Source organism: Pristis pectinata, chromosome 1 (assembly GCF_009764475.1).
Source record: "Pristis pectinata isolate sPriPec2 chromosome 1, sPriPec2.1.pri, whole genome shotgun sequence".
In the NCBI taxonomy this organism is placed as follows: Eukaryota; Metazoa; Chordata; class Chondrichthyes; order Rhinopristiformes; family Pristidae; genus Pristis; species Pristis pectinata.
The window spans coordinates 123,470,841-123,488,539 of NC_067405.1; positions in this window are offsets into that span (position 1 = coordinate 123,470,841).

Consider the following 17,699-nt stretch of genomic DNA (forward strand, 5'->3'; position numbering starts at 1 on the left):
CTCTTTTCAGGTATGGTGTGACTTATTGCATGTCTGATTGCTATTATGGGAGATTTTAATTAAAACAGGAGGATAAAATTCAACTAGTTCCCAAAACTTGCAAATTCACTACTGATGGGCTGAATTCCGTTGCTGATTCTTGCAGCCACCTTCACCCTTAGTATGTTGCATTTGATGTGAATTTCTTCCAATTAGCTCTTCAAACCTATCTTATTATTTAATGAGTTTTCTTTACCTCATCCTCTTATCCAATGTGAAATGACAGATTTCTTGCAATTCATGAATCCAGCTGGACACATGACCCTTTTCTATCATTTCCATCTGCTGTTTTTTTTTGACTAAAAGTAATGTTCGTTTACCAAGTTTGTCAGTTCAGTTGAAATAATAGTGTTCTCCTTATTGAATAATTGCAATAACCATCGCTGGCCTCTTTGTACTTAGAAAGTAAATAGTATTAGAAAAAGAAAGAGCATTTCCTTTAATCTTTCTGTCATAAATCTGGGTCACTACAAATATCTTTCTCTGTGTGTTCTCAGTTGAAAATTGCATCTTACTTTTTGTTCTCTAGCTGGAATTAGTCACAAAAAGTACAAAACTTCAAGCAAAAGCAGCTAATGATAAAAATGATAGCTGGAGCATACACAATACCATGGATTTTTTGTACAGTCTTTTAATCCCCAGTTGGCGTGGACCAGTAGTCGCATTGAAATTGCAGTTATCACTTTTCTCAGGCCATTTATACACCTATATTAAAAACTGTAAAGCTCTACAAGTGCATTGTGTCTTGTTTGAATTATTCTGGGTATTTCCTTCCAATGCCATTGCATGATCACCATGTTCATTGTCACCAAATCACAGTGGATCATGGAAAACCAATAAAACACATACATTGATAATACGTTGATCAATAGCAACTTCTAAACTGACTCCTAACTTGAAGGAAAATCCTGCATTGCTTCAGGTGCTGGAGAAGGGAAATGTGTCTCAGTGATTATGAAAAGCTGACAGTGGAGCACCCCACCTTTGAGCTTCCTATTCTGATAACAACCACTAAGGGAGAATCTTAGGGAGACCCACTGATATCATTCTAAAGCATGGATGAGGTGAAAGAACACAGGGATCTTGGAGTACATATTCACCAATTAAGAGCAAGATGAGGGGAGACTTAAAAGAGGTCATTAAAATTATGAAAGGTTTTGATAAAGAAGACACAATGTTTCCACTTGTGGGGAAGAGCATAATAAGAGGCTACCAATATAAAAAGTCACCAACAAAAAAATCCAATAGGGAATTCAGAAGAATGTTCTATACCCAAAGAGCAGCAAGAATGTGGAACTTGAAGATTTCGGGAGTGGTTGGTTGAAGGGAAGAGAATGGATGGAGATTGGACAAAAATGTGGGAGAAAGGAATAGAGGATTATGCTGATAGATTTGGTTGAGAGACGATCAGAGGTGACTGAAGTGGAGCACAAAATGCCGGTGTGGACTGGTTGAGTGAAATGGCCTCTCTCTGTGCCATACAGCCTGTGAAGTGGTTTCAGCAGCAAAAGCTTTCAAGTTCAGCTGTAATGAAGCCTCACCCACTGATCACTGTCCTTGAATTGTGCTGATGATATTAATAAGATGCATTTTATCCTCACCTCTTCACACCTACCCCACCTCTCATGACACAAGTACCTCCTTTGTGACTACTTGTGGATCTGAAGCAGTATTTCTGAAGCAAAGTTAATTTTTATTACATCTTCCAAAGATTTGTGAACTCTGCAGATCTCTTAGTTCAAAAAGCTAAACATAAGCTATTGTCAATGTCTAACTAAAAAAACCTCAAATTTTTGATGGGAATTTGTCAACTTTGCCTAACAGTATTAAACATAAAACAAGCATTATAATTTTTTTGCTAAATCTTTGTTTCATAGAATGAAAAACAAAACCATACATGGGAAGTTAGTTTGAAACTGAAGTGGGATAACCGAGACAAGTTATACTACAAATTTTGGAAATCATTACAATTGTTGGATGACTTTGTAAGCATTGCCATTTTCTCTTGTACAGTAAGAAGTTCTCCCAAGAACAAGGTTTTGCTGTTTTACTTGTTTTGCAATAAATGGGTTACATCATCAACTATTTTAGCCCAAGCCTATGGTTAACATAGCTACTAGCACGGAAAGGGAGACTTAAAGGCACTTCCAGTTATTTGAATTTTATGATATTTTATGTCTCAAATTAGTATGCAAAATCAATCCATTTGCATCTTATGCTCAACAATAAATGTAACATTTGAAAAATGTGTATGTCCTAATAATTTTCTCACTTAACTCCCAAGTACTTAACCAAGATAATCCAAACTTAACCTTTAAAATAATCACATTATATTAGATTTATTTAATTCACTGAATAGATGAGTAATTTTTTTTAAAAAAACATTATAGCTTTTATTGAATATTGAAGTGTGACCAAGACCACAGATTGCTAATTACATCCACATGTTGACAGGTAGGCAGCTGTGACACACTTCCAAAGGCCTAGGAATCTATTCTCCATCTGTGACTAATGGACAACTCATTTTTCTGCATTTTGTAATTTCTTTTATAAACGCACATTCAAATGGTGATATAATGTTGCACAAATTATTTTTCAGCCAATTTTATTCAAATGTATCAATTATGGGTACTTATACTGTCCTATCTATGCCTCAAACACAGCAATTAACACTGTCAACAATATTTTCTTCCATTTTATGTAATTATCAAGTTTAATTCTGTGCACTAATTAAGAATGCCTTTGGGATGAGGAGTTATCTAAGTCATAGTTGTAAGCTGCTGTGACAGTATTTTCGTCACTACCTTAAGATTCATTGCCAAATACCATCCAGTACCAAATAATGACCATTTGGTGCTCCGCCTTAGTTTGACAGATTCTACAGTTTGTAGATGTGATAGGAGGAAACAACACATTACCCAAAGCACTAAAGGACTCCAGGACTGTACAGAAGTCCATGGATGTCTCTTCTGCTACAGATAGTATATCATTGGAGAAGTAACAGTGCACCATTGCATGGAACAATTCCATAAAGTGGTCATTATCCTTCTGCCAATATGGACTGATCATTCGTAGAAAATGAGCATGGTCATGTATTTATTTTTTCCTGCATATACAGGACACTTTCTTATTTTGAAAATTGCCTCAACTTCAGTTAAATCCATAAAGCTCATCCTCATGGGGGTAATAAAATCAACTTTGCAACATTTAGCATCCTATTCCTATAAGCTTTCTCCTTATGCTTCTTGCCCTGAGAATTTACATTTTCAAACTTAGTATCCTCATCCAGAGTTCCCAGGTCAGGTATGATGTTGCTTATGAGCAGGGCAAGGTTTCCAAATACTCTGCCTGATAAACTTGCCATAATCATTTCATATATTCTTATGACATAGGAGGCTGCCATTCAGCTGGCTCTCACAGCAACACCATTCTGCCACTTATTTCCCTGCAAACTATTGTTTCACGTATGCCCATCAACTCTAGTTTTGGATTCTCCTACCACCCACGGGGTAATTTTACACTAACCAACTAGCCTACCAACACATCTTTCAAATGTGGGAAGAAACTGAGAGATCCAGCAGAAACCCATGTAGTCACAGAAAGAACTTGGAGACTCCACACAAAAACTGGCCAGAGTTTAGGTTTGAACTAGAGCTATGTGGCAGCATTGCAATTCAGTGTGCCACCCAAAAATCATAGTCTACTTCACCACCATTAGGAAGACGGATATCACCACATGGGTACCTTTTGCTTAAAATTAGCTGGTTGGGTAATAACCATAATCATTTCACACAAGATACTTAAAACCGTGAAAAAGTGGAAATTTGCATCCCATTCCTTCAGATTAGCCAAATCTTGATCCAAAAGATGAAATCACTGTACATAAGCCACTACATGGCCACAACCAGCTTTGATTTTGGCATTTCTTACATGGGAATGCAAATGTTAGGAGCAGGGAAAAAGCTGTGAAGTCCTTCGAGGCATGCCTCACCATTCATAAGATCTATCTTAAGTTCACTGTCTGACCTTCATATTCCTCAAATCCCTGAGTATCCAAAACATTATCACTAAAACTTAATATAAGCCACAACTAAGCATCCATGACTCACTGGGGTGGAAAATTTTTAAAGATTCACAACCCTCTGAGAAAATAGTTTTCTCCGCAGTCAGTCCAAAGAAAACAGCCTTTCAACATCTACCCTGTCAATGCCCCTTCCGAAACTTTGCGTCAGTATTTACCGAGGAGAAGGATGTAGAGGAAAGTGAGATCAGTGTGGAGCATGCTAATGTGCTACGACATTTTGAGATAAAGAAATAGGTAGTGTTGGGTTTCTTGAAGAATGTCAAGGTGGATAAGTCCTTAGGGCCTAATGGGATATACCCCAGATTATTGAGAGAGGAAAGAGATGGGATCGTTGGGACCTTGCCCAAGATCTTTGTGTCCCCTCTAGCTACGGGTGAGGTCCCAGAGGACTGGCGAGTAGCTAATGTTGTTCCGTTGTTCAAGAAGAAAAATAGGGATAATCCTGGTAACTATAGACCAGTGAGTCTCAGATCAATGGTAGGGAAGTTACTGGAGAGGAGTCTTAGGGATAGGATTTATGGGCATTTGGAAAATCATGGCCTAATTAAGGATAGTCAGCATAGCTGTGCAGGGCATGTCGTACTGACCTGAGTTTTTCAAGGAGATAACAAAGGTGATTGATGAAGGTAGAGCTGTGGATGTTATTTACATGGATCTTAGAAAGGCATTTGACAAGGTCCCTTACGGTAGGCTCATCCAGAAGATTACGATGCATGGGATCCACGGTGACTTGGCTGTTTGGATTTGGAATTGATTTTGCCCATAGAAGACAGAGGGTAATGGTCGATGGGACTTATTCTGGCTGGAGGTCAGTGACTAGTGATGTTCTGCAGGGATCCGTACTGGGACCTCTGCTGTTTGTAACATATGAAAACGTGGATGGGTGAGTTAATAAGTTTGCAGACAATACTAAGATTGGTGGCGTTATGGATAGTGTAGAAGATTGCCAAAGCATACAGCGGGATGTAGATCAGTTGCAGATATGGGCGGATGGTAGATGGGAGTTTAATCTAGCCAAGTGTGAGGTGTTGCACTTTGGAAGATCAAATGTTGAAAGGACAGTACACAGTTAATGGCAGGATCCTTAAGAGTGTTGATATACAGAGGGATCCAGAGGTCCAAGTCCATAGCTCCCTGAAAGTGGCTACTCATAAGGCCGTAAAGGAGTATGGCATGCTTGCCTTTATTAGTCGAGGCACTGAGTTCAAGAGTCAGGAAGTTATCATGTTGGAGCTTTATAAAAATCTGGTTAGGCTGCATCTGGAGTACTGCGCTCAATCCTGGTGGTTCCCATTATAGGAAGGATGTGGAGGCTTTGGAGAGGGTGCAGAAGTGGTTTATCAGGATGCTGCCTGGATTATAGAGGGCATGTGCCATAATGGAGGCTGGACAAACTTGGGTTGTTTTCTCTGGAGCGGCAGAGGCTGTGCAGAGACCTGATAGAAGTTTATAAGATTATGAGAGGCATAGATAGACAGCAGGTATCTTTTTTCCAGGGTGAAAATGTCTAATACTTGACGGCATGCATTTAAGGCAGGAGGGAGTAAGTTCAAAAGAAGATGTGCAGGGCAAGTTTTTTCTAAAAAAAAGAGCCTAGTGGGTGCTTGGAATGTGCTGCCGGAATGGTAGTGGAAGCAAATATGATAGAGGTGTTTAAGAGGCTCTGGACAGGCACATGAATGTGCAGAGAATAGAGGGATATGGACATCGTGGAGGCAGAAGGGATTAGTTTAATTGGGTATTTAATTACTGGTTTAATTAGTTCAGCACAACATCATGGGCTGAAGGGCCTGTTCCTGTGTTGTAATGTTCCATGAATCCTGCATGCTTCAATGAGGCCACAGACTCATTTTTTTGTTAATTTTAGTGACTATGAACCAAGCCAATTCAATCACTCCTCATTTGGTGAAGGCCTCAAACAAGAATCAACCAAGGAATTTACATTGCTTTGCTTCAAGGTGTTCACCTTTGCTTAGACATGGCGACCAGAACTGCACACAGTACTCCAAGTGTGGACTCAAAGTCCTGTGCAATTGCAGCAAGGCTCCCGTCTCTGGACTCCAACACCCTCGCAATAATGGCCAGTATATCATATTCCTAACTGCCTGCTGTATCAGCACATTTGCCTAGATACTCCCCCATATTTGGTGCACTATACAGATGCTATATGTAGTAATAATGCCCATTCAAAAATCACCAAAATATTCAAACATTTTAATGTTCCTGCTTTAAGAAATAATTATCACAGTTTGATGACTTTATGAAACATTAAGACTGGTCCTGGACATTTCACAAACACCACAGCTTGCTAGACATATTATTTAATTACATTTGGATCCATTATTGCAGCAATCATTGCTATTAACCGAGTGTTGACTACCCTCATTAAAGGATATACTACTTTCAAATCTATCCTTGTTACTTGCCTTTGGAAATGACAAGACAAAAGCCTACAGATGCTATATTGGCAATGGGTTTATGACTTTGCTGTCCAAAGCAGTAGCAAGGCAGTAATCATGGTAGAGCAGTGAAGAGGACAGGCAGTGTTCGTGGCTCATGTAGGTAAGATGAAAAAGTACGAGAGGTTTTAGCCTTTTACCCTGGAATGAATGGAGCTGATCTTGAGAGTAAACAGTATCACAGTGCTCAACAAATGGGATAGAACAGGAAAATGCAGCCATATGCATGTAAGCTATCTTGTGGTTAACAGTTGGGCTGGAGATTTGAGATATTGAAAATCTACTAACACCATGAACTACAACTAAGGTCTCTTAAGGAGGACATTTTAATCCAGATGTTATCTGTAACCAAACCCCAGAGGAAATACTTGGTGATCATGTTGTCAGGCTAAAGACACAGGTGAAAACGTGCAATACACCTGTTTAGATCAGCCTTTGTGGGACCAGATGTTGTCTGGATTGGCCGATGAGAGTTCAGACGAACTGCTTGATGCAGAGGGATAAATGTTTACGTGGAATGAAAGGCTGTCTCCACCATGCAAACATGGGTGCAATTCCAGAATGTGGCTTTGGCCTCATGAAAATGCTGAAATAGTGGCTTCTTTGTCCATAGCACCGTGCCATACAGTCACAGAAAGCATCTTGGGGTGAAGTCCCAGAGGCATAAGGGCACAGAAGGTGGGGGCAGCTATAGTGGCAAGTGGTCATGGAGGACTACCCACAGCACACTGAAGAGTTTCAGGGATCCACAGTGGGAGATGCAGGCTTGCAGCATGGCAGCGATCACCGAGAAAGTAATCATCTTGTGATACTGATGACACGGTACATAATCATTTGTCAATGGGTGTAAAACACACATGTTGTTCAGTGCAACATTTGGAAACTACAACCCTGTTTTGTGTGTAAACTCTGGGGAGTCCTACAGATTTTGGATGAATTATCCTGCACCATGGATAATGTAAGGAAGGAAGTGAAGACCTCGCAAGGAAGCAGTGAAGAGTGTGGCCAATTACACAGGGTGGGCGATATAGGTAGCTTATCGGCACTGCATATAGGCTGGGCAGAGATCCATATTATCAGCAATGATACCAGTGAGTCTGCAGAAACCTAGATCATTTATTGTCAGCAGAAACCAGTTTCCCATGCCTTTAAACTACTGTGGAGGGGGACCTGCACAAATCAGGAACACATGAGGGATTGATTAAGGTCTAACAAAGTGAGTGGGCAGCTCCACAAATGGTGGCTCCCAAAGCAGACCAAATAATCCAATTACACAGGGACTACAAGGTCACCCTGCACAGGACTGATGATTATGAGTAAAATCTGTTGCCTGCTTCAGTAGATTTTTTTGTTGCAGAGTTCTTCAGTAAGCTGGACCTGTCCCATGCCGAGGCACAGCTGAGTACAGATTCCAAGAATCACAGCTGCCTTATATGCACAATGGGTTGTATCCTTAAACCTGTATGGAAACTTGGTATAAGGCAGTACGGAGGATCTTTCAACCCGTAATAGGCAAAATGCTTCAGGGAATCCAGAGATGTCCGTGCAGCCAAGGTGAGATCCTTATTGTCACAGAGTCTAAATTGGAGAATTTGAAAGTTCTGGGGGAAGTACTATATAGATTGAAATATCACAATAGACAGATGAAGTGGTACAAATGTGCTTCTACTCACCCTGAAACTGTTTATTTGGGCTTCGGAATTTTACCGGAATGGGGCTGAGACCTGTCCGGGTGAAGGTGGCACCAGCATTAGATGCTAGAGAGCCATCAACTTCTTTTCCCTGGGAGTGCTTCAATATTACCCAAAATATTGAACTGGATTCAGCCACAGTGAAGAGGAATGAAGTTACACAAAGAAGAGCCCTGGCTTTGGGGTGAGGAGCAATGAGGGTTTATAAAACAAAGAGCAAAGCTTTCCACTGCCCCTGCCATAGGTGCACCACCCATCCCGCTCCCACCCCGGGAACTTTCCACTGCCCCTGCCATAGGTGCACTCTCTACGACTCTCTCATTCACTCCTCCCCCCACCCATCCCGCTCCCAACCTGGGAGCTTTCCACTGCCCCTGCCATAGGTGAAACACCTGCACCTACACCACCTCCATCCAGAGACCCAAACAGTCCTTTCAAGTGAGACAGAAATTCACCTGCACCTCCCTTAATATCATGTACTGCATTCGGTGCTCCAAGTGTGGCTGCCTCTACATTGGTGAGACTGAATGCAGACTAGGTGACTGTTTTGCAGAACACCTGCACTCTGTCTGTAACCTCGATCTGCTTCTCCCCGTTGCCAGTCACTTCAACTCCCCCTCCCACATTATCACTGATATGACAGTCCTCAGCCTCCTCCACTGCCAGGACAATTCCAAGCGCAAACTGGAGGAACAGCACCTCATTTTCCGTATTGGAACCTTGCAGCCTAACAGCATGAATATTGAATTTTCCCACTTTAGGTAATTCCCCCCCCCCATGCTTCTTCCCCTTCCTAGCTTTTTTTACCCTCTCTCTTCTTACCTTTTACCCATCCCCCGATGGATCTGCTCTCCCCTCCTCCTCCGCACCTGCCTATCACTGTCTCTTACCCGCATCTCCCTATCACCACCGTGCCCACCCCGCCTCCCCTCTTTTGTCCACCTATCACTGCTCTGCTTTTCCCTCCTATATATTGGGCTTCCCCTTTTCCTATCTTCAGTCCTGAAGAAGGGTCCTGACCTGAAATGTTGACCGCCTGCTTTTCTGCACAGATGCTGCCTGGCCTGCTGAGTTCCTCCAGCATCATTGTGTTTTTCATCTAGATTCCAGCATCTGCAATCCTTTGTTTCTCTAAGTAATGAATCCTCCATTTGAACTTAAGAAACTTATTATAACTACCATGTGATGCCTCCACCTATACAGTGCAGTCAACCTCCCTTTGCACATGTCAGGATTAAATTCCATTTGATCCATCCTGCTGTGGCCTTAGACAACTTTCCTCACTATCTACAACACCACCAATATACGTCATCCACAAACTTACTAATAATACCTCCCACATTCACATCCAAGTCATTAATATATACCACAAAGGTCCCAGCACTGATCGCTGCAGTAACATAGTGCCATAGACTGCCATCGACTATGGACTGCCATGGGCTTAGATGGGGTGGAATTTGTTAAGTGTATTCAGGAACATTTCCTCAGGCAATATACAGAAGACCCTAATAGGGAGAGGATGAAGCTTGATCAACTCTTGTGAAATAGGGCAGAACAAGTGACTGAAGTGACAGTGTAGAAGCACTTTGGGACTAGTGACCATAGTTCTATTGGTTTTAAAATAGTTACAGAAGCAGACGGAATTAGTCCACAGGTTCAAGTTCTAAATTGGGGCAAGGCAAATTTTGACAGTATGAGACAATAGCTTGCAAAGGCTGATCGGAGTAGGGAAAATGGACATCTGACAAGTGGGAGGCTTTTAAAAGGGAAATAACGAGAGTTCAAGGTCTGCATGTTCCTGTTAGAGTGAAGGTCAAGGTTGGCAGGAGTAGGCCACACTGGATGATGAGGGATATTGAGGCTGTGGTCAGGATAAAGCAGACATGTGCCAGGTACAGGCAGCTGGGATCAAGTGAATCCCTGGAGGAGTATACGGGATGCAGGAGGATACTTAAGAAGGAAATCATAAAGGCAAAAGTGGGCATGAGATAGCTTTGGCAGAGAAGGTTAAGGTGACTCCAAAGAGATTTTAAGTTCATTGAGGGAAAAAAAAGAGTAACTAGGGAGAGAAGAAAAGTGGACATCTTTGTGTGGAGCCACAGGAGATGGGCCAGGTCCTCAATGAATATTTCTCCTCAGTTTTTACTGTGGAGAAAGACATGAAGAATTTGGAACCTGGGATAGTTAATGGGGATTTCTTGGGGACAGTCCACATTACAGTAGGAGGCAATGGATGTCTTAAAATGTATGAAGATAGATAAAAGATATTGGTGAGACCCTACTTGGAGTATTGTTAACAGTTGTGGTCACTCTGTTATAGGAAAGAGATCACTAAGCTGTAAAGAGTGCACGGAAAATTGATGAGGATGCTGCTAGGACTTGAGGGTCTGAGTTATAGGGAAAGGTTGGGCAGGCTAGGACTTTATTCCTTGGAGCATAGGGGACTGAGGGGTGACTTTACAGAGTTGTATAAGATGATAAGGGGTGATAGATAGGGTGAATGCACACAGTCTTTTTCCCAGGGAAAGGGAACTAAAAACTAGAGGGCATATGTTTAAGGTGCGATGTGAAAGATTTAAAGGGACCTAAGGGGCAACTTCTTCACGCAGAGGGTGGTGCATATATGGAATGAGCTGCCAGACGCCAGTTGAGGCAGGTTCAATAACAAATTCAAAGGACCATTGGATAAATACATGGTTAGGAGAGGTGTAGAGAGATATGGGCCAAACACGGGCAAATGGGACTAGCTTGGTGGGCACTATGGTCGGCATGGACAAGTTGGGCCAAAGGGCCTATTTCCATGCTGTATTACTCTATGACTCCATATATCTTTGGGGCCTGATCAAGAACATTATGGGAAACTAGAGAAGAAACTGTGGGACCCCTGGCTGAGATACATGCATCACCATTAACCATAGGTGAGGTGCCAGAGTACTGGAGGGTGGCTAATGTTGTGCCTTTATTTAAGAAGGGCAGCAAATAAAAACCTGGGAACTATAGACCAGTAAGCCTAACATCAGCAGTAGGTAAGTTACTGGAGAGGCTCGGAGGGATAAGATATACATGCACTTGGATAGACAGGGGCTGAATAGAGATTGTCAGCACAGCTTTGTGCGTGGGAGATCACGTCTCACAAATTTGATTGAGTTCTTGGTTACAAGAAGGTTGATGAAAGCAGGGTGGTAGGAGTAGTCTATGTGGACTTCAGTAAGGCCTATGATAAGTTTCTGCATGAAAGGCTGCTATGGGAAGTTGTATCGCATGGCATCCAGGAAGAGCTAGCTAACTGGATACATGATTGGCTTGATGGTAGGAAGCAGAGGGTGATGGTGGTAGGTTGTTCTTTTGGACTGGAGGCCCATGACTATTGGTGTTCCCGAGGGGTTAGTGCTCAGCCCATTGCTATTTGTCATCTTTAATCAATGATTTGGATGAGAATGTACAAGACATGGTTAGCAAGTTTTCAGATGACACTAAAATAAGTGGCGTTGTAGGCAGTGAAGACAGTTATCAAGAATTACAGCAGGATCTTGATTAGCTGGGCAAGTGGGTCAAGGAATGCCAAATGGAGTTTAATTCAGGTAAATGCAGGGCATTACCTTTTGGGAAGACAAATCAGGGAAGGACTTTCACAGTGAATGGTTAGGTCCTGGGAGTGTTGTAGAACAGAGGGAACTAGGAGTACCAGTGCATGCTTCCTTGAAACTGGGGGCACAGGGTGGTGAAGGCGGCTTTTGGCAAGATGGCCTTCATCAGTCAGAGAACAGAAGCTGGGAGGTTATGGTGCAGTTGTACAAGATGCTGGAGAGGCTGCATTTGAAATATTGTGTTCAGCTTTGGTCACCCTACTATAGGAAAGATGCCATTAAGCTGAAAAAAAGTGCTGAAAGGTTTTATGAGGATGTTGCCAGGACTCGAGGGACTGAGTTATTGAGGGAGGTGGGGCAGGCCAGAACTTTATTCATTGGAGCATAAGAGAATGAGGGGTGATCTTATAGAGGCATACAAGTCATAAAGGGTAATAGAAAGGGTGAATGCACACAGTCTTTTCCCCAGGGTTGGTAGATCAAGAACTTGAGGGCATAGGTTTAAGGTGAAAGCAGAGAGATTTAATAGGAACCGGAGAGTGGTCCATATATGGAACGAGCTGCCAAGGGAAGTCAGAGTCACAGAGTTGCACAGCATGGAAAAAGGCCCTTCGGCCCATACTTGTCCATGCCAACCAAAATGTATATTCAAGCTAATCCCATTACCCAGCACTTGGCCCATATCCTTTTAAACTCTTGTTATCCATATATGTGTCTACATACTTCTTAAATGTATCTAATGTACCTGCCTCAACCATTTCCTCTGGCAGCAGGTTCCATATATCCACAACCTAGCGTGTAAAAAAAGTTGCCCCCTCAGGTTCTTATTAAACCTTTCACCTTTAACCTTAAAACTATGTTCTGTAGTTTTCAATTCCCCAACCCTGGAGAAAAGACTGCTCACCCTATCTATGCCCCTCATGATTTTGTATACCTCTACAAGATCACCCCTCAGTCTTCTATGCTCCAAGGAGTAAAGGCCCAGCCTGTCTAACCTCTCCCTACAACTCCGTCCCTCGAGTCCTGGCAATACACTTGTAAATCTTTTTTGCACTCTTTCCAGTTTAATCTTATCCATCCTAGAAGAGGGTGACCAAAACTGAACACAATACTCAAAGTACCGCAGTGATGTCACCAACATCTTGTACCATCGCAACATAACCTCCCAACTTATCTTCAATGCCCTGATTGATGAAGGCCAGCATGCCAAAAGCCTCCTTCACTGCCCTATCTATCTGTGACTCCACTTTAAGGGAAATGGTGCACCAGTAGCCCAAGGTCCCTCGGTTCTACAATAGTACCCAGGGCCCTTCCATTCAATGTAAAAATCCAACCTTGATTTGTCCTAAGTACTAAGAAAATTCAATACTGGGGAACTTAAAATCCCAAAGTACTATAATCCTATTGCTCTGCAATTTGTCTACCTGTCTGCCCTTCCACCTCTTTGGGAGTCCTATAGTATAACCCCAGCAAAGTTATAAATTATACTCATAATGACCTCATTTAAAGATTTCCAGGACATCCTCCCTGAGTAATGCAGTGATGTTCTCTCAAATCAACACTGTGATGCCCCCTCCTCTTTTGCCTTCCGCTTCTATAATAACAAGTGAAACTTTACTCCGTACCTGAAACCTCTGTACCCTGGAATACAGAGTTACCAGTCCTGCCCTTCTTTCAACCACAATTCTGTTGTTGAAGATAATTTTCCAGTCAGAGCCATTGTACAGCTTTTAATTTGCATTAAGTGTATGAGTAAACTGTGCCAAGCTGGAGTTAAACAGAGTTGGGAATAAGTGAAGATTTCAGACCCCTTCAGAGATGACAGCATAAGCTGTGGGTGTGTCAGGGCAGCCAGCAATATTGGGCCACAAAGTGGTGGTAGTCTTGCAGGTGCACAAATTGAAAGACATGCCTGCTCAGCAAAATGGCATTGTCAATACAAGGGTGGTAACCAGATGGTACATATATTGGCCTGGAATTGATCAGCACATCAAGGAACTGGTGTGGGCCTGCTTGTTGCGTCAAGATTGAAGAGGATGCAGAAGAGGTTCACTGAGATGCTGCCTGGATCGAGAGTACTGGCTATAAGGAGATGTTGGACAAACTTGGATCGTTCTCTCTGCAGCACTGGAGGCTGAGCGGACATCTGACAGAAATTTATAAAGTTAAGAGACACACGGATAGGGTAGATAGAGTCTTTTTCCCCAAGATAAAAATCTCAAATACTAGAGAGCATCATTTTAAGGTGAGAGGGGGGAAGTTTAAAAGAGATTCTCAGGGCATTTTTGTTTATAAACACAGAGAGTGGTAGGTGCCTGGAACACACTGCCAGTCATGGTAGTGGAAGCAGATAGTGGAGTTTAAGAGGCATTTAGACAGGCACATGAACAAGCAGAGAATGGAGAGATTCAGATCATGTATAGGCAGATGGGATTAGTTCAATTTAGCATCATGGTTGGCACAGACATCGTTGTTCTTGTGCTGTACTGTTCTAAGTAAGATTGGTGACCACAGCTAACTGTTGCTCCTGTCCAAACGTGCAAATGGCTGATTCATCCCTTCCCATTTGTACATGTTGACTTTTTTCAGCCGAGAATAGATAAGTTCATGTTGCTGGTAGACAGTCACTCAGAGTGGTTAGAATTATTGTCATCTGGATCATGCATCCCTTTAGAACAGACCAGCAGGTCTCCAAGGTCAGTTTTTGCAACATATGGACTCCCGGAGGAACTGGTTTCTGACAATGATCCACAGGTTAGTTTGGTACAATTTGTCATATTCCTCCACTGTAAAAGAATTTAATAAACTTTAATATCCTCATACTAATAGTGGTTAATGATCAGGATGCACAGTGAATGAAGCAACTTGGCAGCAGTTATTGGGTATGGAATCGAAGCAGCCCAGGTATCATTGACTGACATGTACAGGATTGCCTTTCACTCTCCACCACAGTTACTCACCAGCTGATGTGCTCAGGTATTGCCTGTTGCCTACATAGCTGAAACTAGCGTAGCCCAGCATGGATGGACAGATAAACGAAGAGAAGCCAGTGGGGTGGCATGACTCATGACGTCAGGAGAAATGGTATCAGGTGACAGGCATTGCAAGATGGAGCCATGATATCATCGGGTGCACAAAATGTGACAGGACATTGACGATAGGGAGAATTGTGACAGGAAGTGCCCCGCCCAATTTCCGATCAGCAGAGTTTCAACAAGAAATAGATGCAAACACTACAAAGTCAGAGTCATACAGCATGGAAACAAGCCCTTCGGCCCAACTGGTCCATGCTGACCAAGATGCCCATCCAAGCTAGTCTCATTTGCCTTCCTTTGGCCCATAATCTTCTAAACCTTTCCTAATCATGAACCTGTTCAAGTGTCTTTTAAAAAAATTGTTATTATAGCTGCCTCAACCACTTCCTCTGGCAGCTCATTCCACATACATACCCCTGAGTAAAAAAGTTGCCCCTCAAGATCCTATTAAATCTTCCCCCTCTCACCTTGAACCTATGCCCTCTAGTTTTTGATTCCCCAACTATGGGAAAAAGACCAAGTGTATTCACCCCTTTTATGCCCCTCATGATTTTATACACCTCTATAAAGATAATCTCTCAGTCTCCTATGTTCCAAGGAAAAAACTCCTAGTTTGTCCACCCTCTCCCTATAAATCAGTCTCTTTAGTCCTGGCAACATCCTTGTAAATCTTTTCTGCACTCTTTCCAGCGTAATAACATCTTTCCCATAGCAGTGTGACCAAAACTGAACACAATACTCCAAGTGTGGCCTCACCAGCATCTTGTACAACTGCACCATAACACCCCAGCTTCTATACTCAATTCCCTGACTGACAAAGGCCATTGTGCCAAAGGCCTTCTTCACCACCCTGTCTGCTTGTGACACCACTTTTAGGGAAACATCTACCTGAACACCAAGGTCCCTCTGTTCTACAACACTCCCCAGGACCCTATCATTCACTATGAAAGTCCTACCTTGATTTGACTTTCCAAAATGCAACACCTCCCACTTATCTAAATTAGAGTTAATTTGCCATTACTTGGCCCACTTACTCAGCTGATCAAAATCCCCCTGTAGTTTTTGATAATCTTCTTCACTATCGACGATACCACCAATTTTAGTGTCATCTGCAAACTTACTGACCATGGCCTGTATATTCTCAACCAAATTGTTGATATAGATGACAAACAACTGTGGGCCCAGCACTGACAACTGAGGGCCTCCAGACCAAAAGACAACATTCCATCATCACCCTCTGCTTCTTCTCATCAAGCCAATCGTGCATCCAATTAGCCAGGTCTCCCTGGATTCCATATAATCTAACTTCCAGAACAGCCTACCACGTGGAACCTTATCAAAGGCCTTACTTAAGTCCATATAGACCACGTCTACCAGCCTGTCCTCATTGACCTTCTTGGTTACTCAGTCAAGCTTGAGAGACATGATCTCCCACGCAAAGCTGTGCTGACTACCCCTAATCAACCTGTCCTTCCAGAAGCACGTACATCTTATGCCTCAGAATTCTCTCCAGTAACTTACCTACCACAGATGTTAAGCTGACTGGTCTATAGTTCCCAGGTTTTTCTTACAACACTTCTTAAGTAAAGGCACAACATTCACTACCCTCCAGTCTACCAGCACCTCACCCGTGGCTAACGATGATGCAAGTATCTCAGCCAGGGATCCAGTAATTTCTTCTCTAGTCTCCCAGTGTTCTTGGATCAACCTGGTCAGGCCCTGAAGTTTTGTCTACCTTCATATATTTTAAGACATCCAGCACCTCCTCTACTGTAATACAGACTATCCCTAAGACCTCCCCTTTCCCTAGTTCTGAAGTCTTCATGCCTTTCTCCACAGTAAAAACAGAGGAGAAATATTCATTGAAGATCTTGCTCATCTCCTGCAGCTCTACACATAGATGTCCACTTTGGTCTTTGAGGGGACTATTCTCTCCCTAGTTACTCTTTTTCCCTTAATATACATAAAATCTCCTTGGATTCTCCTTAACCTTCTCTGCCAAAGCTATCTCAAGCCCCCTTTTTGCAATTCATGATTTCCTTCCTCAGTGTACTCCTGCATCCCCTATACTCCTCCAGGGATTCACTTGATCCCAGCTGCCTGCCAGCCACTCGCCAGCCACCCATGCCTCCTTATTTTTCCTGGCCAGGGCCTCAATATCTCGTCACTCAGGGTTCCCTACTCCTGCCAGTCTTTCTGTTCACTCTAACAGGACCGTGCAGACCTTGAGCTCACACTATCTCAGTTTTAAAGTCCTCCCACTTGCCGGCGATCCCTTTGCCTGCAGGCAACCTACTCCAATCAACCTTTGCAAGCTTCTGTCTCATACTGTCCAAATATGCCTTGACCCAATGGAACAGTTCTATCCCTTTCCATAACTATTTTCAAACTAATAGAATTATGGCGACTGGTCCCAAAGTCCTCCCCCACTGTCATCTCAGCCACTTGCCCCGTCCTATCAGACATGAGCAGATCAAGCTTTACTCTCTCCCCCTAGTAGGGCCCTCTATATATTGCCTGAGGAAACGTTCCTGAACCCACAGCAAATTCTATCCTATCTAAGCACTTAATAGTATGGCAGTCCCAGTCTATGTTACGAAAGTTAAAATCCCCTACTATGACAAACCTATTATTCTTGCAACGCCACAATCTCCCGACATATTTGTTCTTCTTTTAAAAAAAAATTTACAGCATGGTTCAACCATAAAACCTGCAGCAATTGAACATAGAACAGTACAGCACAGGAACAGGCCCTTTGGCCCACAATGTCTGTGCTGAGCAGGATGTCAAATTAAACTAATCCC